The 5841-nt window shown below is 42.2% G+C and overlaps 1 protein-coding gene across 2 annotated transcripts in view; it reads left to right on the plus strand.

The window, feature by feature from the left end:
• LOC119354497 (transcription factor PCF6-like) overlaps window positions 1–5100 on the plus strand; it is an 8122-nt gene extending 3022 nt beyond the window's left edge. For both annotated transcript variants that reach the window (XM_037621215.1, XM_037621214.1), the window contains exon 2: window positions 4682–5100. The gene's annotated coding sequence lies outside the window, so the exon portion shown is untranslated. The remainder of the gene's footprint in view (window positions 1–4681) is intronic.
• Window positions 5101–5841: the final 741 nt, after the last annotated feature.

The raw sequence follows: 5841 nt of genomic DNA on the forward strand, positions 1-5841 counted from the left end.
AGTAAGGTATTTTTTTTGGGAGTTATTTTTGTATAAGAGTTTCATTCAGTGTTCATAGCCTTCTGTTGGTTGAGTATTGCAATGTTAGAGACGGACCATAATGGTAGACCAGTCTATGTGTTGTTAAGCCATTGTGCTAGACTGCTAGTGGTGGATGGTTAGAGTTTCTGCATTGAAAAGAACCATAGAAAGGAGGCAAACTACATTATGCATTTCCTGATCTGTGGTAAATAAGAGATACTCCCTCTGTTTACAAATGTAAGATATTCTAACTTTTTTCTGAATCGGATGTATATAGACACGTTTTAGTGTGTTTGTTCACTCATGAGTCCGTATATAGTCTATATTAAAATATCCAAAACATCATATGTTTGTGAACAGCGGGAGTAGTTTCTTGGTCTTGTTGCTAGGTCTAACTTTTAGGTATTCGCTCAAAATTATCTCAGTGTGTGGTATACATAGACCAGTCAATAAGAAATTTATCTTGTCGAAGGACAAACCATACAGCATAATCTTCTCAAACTCTAGCTTTTCAAGACAGTACTAACTACAAAAAGTCAATTATTGATATGAACATGCGGTCAAAACATGATTACTCTTCGAAAGGTTCACTGTGAATCTCCAAGTGCTAATCCTGGAGTACTTAAAATTACACTAATTATGACAAAACCACATTTTGACATAATAGAACATCATTCACACCGTTTATATTTGTGTCACATGATTCATGGAGTCTTACCTCATTTTTGCAGTGCCTTGTTTACATAGTATTATGTATGTAATCAGTCCTTTTATCTGTTGAATAAGCCATCATAACTCTTCAGCCTATTGCTTTGTGAAATGTATCATACTTGTGCTAAAACTCTTTAGTATGATAAATAAATCCAGAGATATGAGTGATTAGGTCCTAAGCACTTTTGAAAACCTCTTAAGTGAGCTAGCATAACTTAGTTGTTTACTCCATTCATTTGCCATCAATAGCCTTTTGCATTTTAGCTCATATATGTACATAAATAGCATAGTGAACGGTAACAAATATGTCCATAGCAATCTTTTGCATGGCTAGCATGGTAGTGCCTGTTAGCCTTTTGCATTTTACCTCAGATTTGTACATAAATAACATACTGAATAGCAACCAACATGTTCATAGTAATCTTTTGCATGGCTAGCGGGGCAGTGCATGTTCTCATTTGAGAACAAGAAGTGCCTCTGCAGTCGTTGAAAGTAACACCAGGCTGGGTAAAGTGAATTTTCTCCACCCACTTGTATCTCCTTCCTATACCCTTTTTCCTTTTCTTGAAAAGGGGCATATATTAATATCGCGGAGATACCAATTACACCCAACGCAATGTCCTGACGACATTACGGAGGCACACAACCCAAAAACAAAAAGAAGAAGAAGAAAGAAAGATCCCTCTAGAGTGATCAATTTCTTGTAACCACAACACGAACCACCGCCAAGACAACACCCGAAGTCCAAATTCTCCAAAAGCGACGCCTCCAAGAAGGAAATGGTGCACAAGCGCCGTTGTCGCCCGATCATAGATCTTTGGTTTTCACCATGAAGAAAATCCGCGCTCTCAAAACAATGTCTTCAACAAGGCCACTGCCAGGCACTACCAATTAAGGCCAGACCTTGGGTTTTCACCCTGAAGAGCAGTTTTAACATGGCCCCTCTTACCCCCTCTTTTCACATGAGAGGTAAGAGTATAAAATAGATCTTAGCCGTTGATCTCATCAATGAATGGCTTGATTGACTCTTACCTTCTTACCTCACATGTAAAAAAAGGAGGTAAGAGGGACCATGTTAAAATTTGCCCACCCCGAAAGCTAAGACTATGTACTCCTCCTGTGCCGCCGCCCCGCCGCCCCACTTGCCGATGCCGCTTCTATGAGTCACGAACCACCAAACAAGTCCTCATTGCCTCGAAGGCTCGATCCGCCATTACTAGGCCTCAGACCTCTGCCACCATGACGTTCTCCGCCACTATCTTCACCATGAAAATCAAAATACCGACATGTCCCATAATGTCAACAGTTAACGAAGCTTTGCGTCACGCCCTCCTGAAGCCACACGGGCTGAAATAGGGGCGCACACGATCGAATCCTATCCGATCCAGCAATCTACAAGCGCTAGACACCCAATGAAGATCTCCGGTGGAGCCTTCCGGAACTCATCAATAGGCTAGATCAGTGAGGGCCGGCATCAAGCAGAACACCATCTTGGTGCTAGAAGACCCATAGGACCACCTCCTTTATCCAAGCAAAACCAGCAGGGCCCCACGCCGCCGGTCAGAACAGCGGAGGAGAAGGAAGCCGCGGCCGCTTGCGCGGACGCGTCGCTCGCCGCTCCGGATCACGCCAGCCCATGGCCAGAAGAGCCACGGCAACCAGCGCCTCGATCCCCTGGCGGCAACCGAAGGGCAGCGATGAGACCATGACCTAGGGATTCGAAGGATACCCCAAATCCAGTCGCCTCTGCCGCCAGATCGTCGCCACAGGGGATCTCCGCCGCCACCCCGACGCAAGGGCGCCGTCCTGGCCGCCGCGCGTAGACTACCACCACCGCCGCCCCAGCAGCTCCTGCGAAGGCCTCCAACGCACCAGCAATCCCAGCCACCTTCGGTAGCTGGGTCCGCCGCCACCACGGCGAGGGCCGGCGGCGAAGGGAATCAGGGAGGGGAGGACTTCTAGCAGCGCGAGGCTTCCGCCCCCGGTGTCGCCCTGGGGTGCGACACGGAGGTGCAAGATGCGATCTGGGCCGGGCGCTATAGTAAGTTGTGTTCAATATTGACACGGATGTTTACAATGCTATAAGATGTACACTTACAAAGTTTGGTGCTAAGAATATGGCCGTATGTGTTCTGTAGAACACAATCAAATTGGTGTGAATAATATGCCATTCAAACATGCACAATTTGTTATTATGTGTAGGACATGAATCATAACAATTTAGCACATTTTTCTTGTACGTCTTATAGCATTTCAAAGAACCATGATTTTTTAATTCTTAAACTTTTGGTAGTGGGAAAGGAGATAATATGGGGTGGAGATACAAGTTGGTGGAGATAAGCATTTCCGCTGGCTGGGTGGCATGGTTGTACTTGTACATATCATTTGGAACTTACAGTTGCATCTAGATTTGTTTAGTTATGTTTTGACAAATGACATACTTAGACCAGTGGGAGACTGAGTTTACTGAAAATTGTTCTCAATGTTCCTTTACCTTCATAGTTGCAGCTTGGCATTGTTAGAATCTGCTATCAGATTCATAATGCGATATAGTAGAGGATATCATTGTAAACTGTCAAGATTATTTCGTTGTTATAGAAGTTTCTCGTAACTTGCTTTTTTCCTCCAGTTCTGCATCAAGTACCATGTTTCACATATGCGTGATGTACTGCTGTGATATACATGCAAATGTGATAAATGCCACTGCAAATTAATCATGCTATCACAAAAGGTCGAGTTAGTCATTTTATAGCAGAGCCCTGATATTTAATGTTCGCCTTTATTGATGCTGTATAAAATTCTAATGGAAGCTACTACCTCCGTCCGGGTTTATTGGCCCCCCTTGTATTTTGAGCCAGACTTTGACCATCTATATGACTAACAAAATATAAAGTATATGTTACAAAAAGTACACCATTGGATTTGTATTTGAAAGAGCTTTCCCATCGTATAATTTTTGTGACATATAGTTTACATTTCATTAATTAAACTTATAGGTCAAACTTTAGCACAAAATAAGAGGGGGCCTAATAAACCCGGACGGAGGGAGTAGACCTTTAGATCTGATTGAATTTGTTTTCCCCTTCCTTATTTCTAGAAAAGCTCTCCTCCACCTGGAAACATTCTGAGCATTTAAAATGATCTTACCTAAGGACTTGTTTATCTTGCCTTGAAATTAGGCTTATCAAGAAACTAGGGGTAATCAGCTTAAAGGTTGCTCATTTTCTTAGCTTAGTTAACTACAACTTAGGTCCCATTTGTACATAAGATATGCATAGTGGGTGGGTTAACGCGGTGTACTTGCTGGAACTAGAATCTGTTGTCCCCAAGATCTTTAAAGCTGTTGTTCACCACGTTCCTCTGGGCTCCCATAACATATTAGACAATATGGTAGTCCAATGATGTTTTGAAGTATATATTGGCATTATGCTGAAAATGGACCTGACAGGTGAAGTTTTATCTTCTGTCCTGGTAGAATAATCCAAAGAAGATACTCCCTCCGTCCCAAAATGTAAGACTAGTTTTGACACTATGATAGATAGTGTCAAAAATGATATTACATTTTGGGACAGAGGGAGTATGTTTTACTCACCAATATAAATGCCTAACTGTGCTGCCATTGTTTTTTCTTAATTGATGCTCCTGAAATTGTTTTGGTGCTCTTCTACCAAGATTGACCAAATGAGTGTTCTGCTAAAGTAAAAGTCATATAGACTGAAATATCATAGGTCAGCCTTTGTATGCCTGTTAGTACTGCAAACTATTTGAGTGAAAGATCTGAAAATATATAGCACAACGTATGTCCACAGTTGTGATGATGATAGGTGCAAGTCTTGACCTTTTCATTACATAATTTGTGTTCTTTTGAGCTTACATTGTGTAGCATCTCTACTGTAGATTTGTAAGTAGCTTTCTCCTTTATCTGATTGATATCATAATTGTTTGACAGGAAGTGAAGACGGCCAATCATCTCCCTATTTTCCTGTGAGCTCCATTCATGGCAAGGGGGGATGATTCCCTGCGCTCTTAGAAGCAGACCATCATTTGGACATCTACCATGGTCATCGAAGAACCTCATCATCGTTACTCAGATGATCGTTTGCTTTCTTTTTACTCCATGTTGTATTAATCTTGTTTGTGGAGGTGAGGGTTCCTGAGCAAAAGCTTGCTGGATTGCCCTTGCCATGCTTTGCACTCTAGAACTTTGTCAACTGATGCACGTACGCCGCCCTGAATCGGCAGCTCTTTTGACATTGTTGGGATGAGTTATCCCCCGTCAATTTTTCTTGTTCTCCGTTGTGTGCTGTGTGACTGAACTCATTGATCCAATCTATAAGATGAACTATGTATGTTGTGTGACCCTCTCTCTACCTTGTGCTGAATATGGTTCGCTGAAGAGGTGTAAAATGTACCTTTTTTGCAGTGTTTTATTTGTATTGCTCAGTGATGTATCTGCAGCAAGTGTGCACTAACTGAACTTGGTCAACACTGTGTTGCTGCACTGCTGCAGGCTTCTGTTTGTTAATTTCAGCTTCAAATATGGTTACCATTTGAGTAGCTTGTGAAAATGCAGACGCAAGTTCTGAACAAGACAAATTCTTACTCTTGATTTTCCTCTACGGCATTGCGTTGTTGCTCATGCCTGAGATACTATTGAGGAGCATTTCTATCTTGTTTTTAAGCAAATGTGATGTTTTATGTTTATGCAAACTGGGTAAAAAAACGTGTCAAGTGTCTGGGAAAGAAAGTCTGAATCTTGAGTGAACAGTATATTTTATTTGGGTGTTGTTTGTTTGCTGTGGCAGACTGATGATAAAAGCAGGTATGCATTTCAACTGAACCTGCCTTCTAGCATGCCTGCAGAAAATCTAATATAGTGTGCGTTGCTGACAACACCAAAAATGTGAAGTCTATCCCTCCACTGCGTGCAGAAGCTGGAGAGACGGTCAAGACATCAACTTTTAACCATTGAGCAGGACACCAAAAATGTGAAGTCTATCCCTCCACTGCATGCAGAAGCTGGAGAGACGGTCAAGACATCAGCTTTTAACCATTGAGCAGGCTGCAGCTTCAGGCTTGTCCATACTTTGGGCAAAACAAATGTTCTGA

Source organism: Triticum dicoccoides, chromosome 2A (assembly GCF_002162155.2).
Source record: "Triticum dicoccoides isolate Atlit2015 ecotype Zavitan chromosome 2A, WEW_v2.0, whole genome shotgun sequence".
NCBI lineage: Eukaryota > Viridiplantae > Streptophyta > Magnoliopsida > Poales > Poaceae > Triticum > Triticum dicoccoides.